The sequence below is a fragment of the Sorex fumeus genome, unplaced genomic scaffold, assembly GCF_029834395.1.
Source record: "Sorex fumeus unplaced genomic scaffold, SorFum_2.1 ptg000054l, whole genome shotgun sequence".
In the NCBI taxonomy this organism is placed as follows: domain Eukaryota; kingdom Metazoa; phylum Chordata; class Mammalia; order Eulipotyphla; family Soricidae; genus Sorex; species Sorex fumeus.
The window spans coordinates 34,773,545-34,774,281 of record NW_026606111.1 but is presented as its reverse complement, the minus strand read 5'-3'; the positions used below and the strand labels follow the sequence as shown (position 1 = coordinate 34,774,281).

General features: G+C 45.5%; 1 non-coding gene across 1 annotated transcript; it reads left to right on the top strand.

Annotated features, from left to right (window-relative positions):
• The first annotated feature begins 341 nt into the window (after window positions 1-341).
• Window positions 342-444, top strand: LOC130033923 (U6 spliceosomal RNA). The gene has a single exon (XR_008794026.1). It is a non-coding gene; the product is annotated as a U6 spliceosomal RNA (small nuclear RNA).
• The last annotated feature ends 293 nt before the right edge of the window (window positions 445-737 follow it).

The window sequence follows — 737 nt, the reverse complement described above, 5'->3', positions numbered from 1 at the left end:
GGCTCAGTGGCCACAATCCTCCAGAGTCCATTGGACAGTCAGGTTTAGACCCGCAGTGATGAGACACATGAGACCTCATGGGAAGGGGGTGGAGCTGGCCCTTTCCTCTCCCCCTCCCAACGAGACCCCAAGTTGCCACCCACAAACAGCCTCTCTGGCTCCTGATCAAGCTGCTTAACGGCTATGATCCAAGAGACTCAGGAACAAATCTTGGAACCATCAGGCTTTGGCAGAAATCCCTCAATATTTGTTAAAATTTCAGATTTCCAAAATCACATGGCCACTAACCAGCTGCGTGAAATCATATGTTATTCATAACCGGCAATAGAAAACAAATTGCCGTTCTCTCTTTGGCAGCACATATACTAAAATTGCAATGATACAGAGAAGATTAGCATGGCCCCTGCGCAAAGATGAAAAGCAAATTCAATAAACAAGCCCTTTGAAGTTCTCAGAAGTTGAAGACGCTGCTCTACCTAACATTCATTGGTTTAAAGAAAGCCTTTGATTCTGTTGAGACGAAAGCAGTCATCGAAGCCCTCGCCAATCAGAGCATTCAGACTCAATACATCAGGATCCTCGGTGAGCTATATTACGAATTCACTACCAGGATCTCACCATTCTACAAAGAAGTGATCATCCGTGTCAAGAGATGGGTTAAGCAGGGTGATACAATTTCACCAAAACTCTTCAGTGCCACCCTCCAGAACATCATGCTATGACTGGAATGGGAAGGA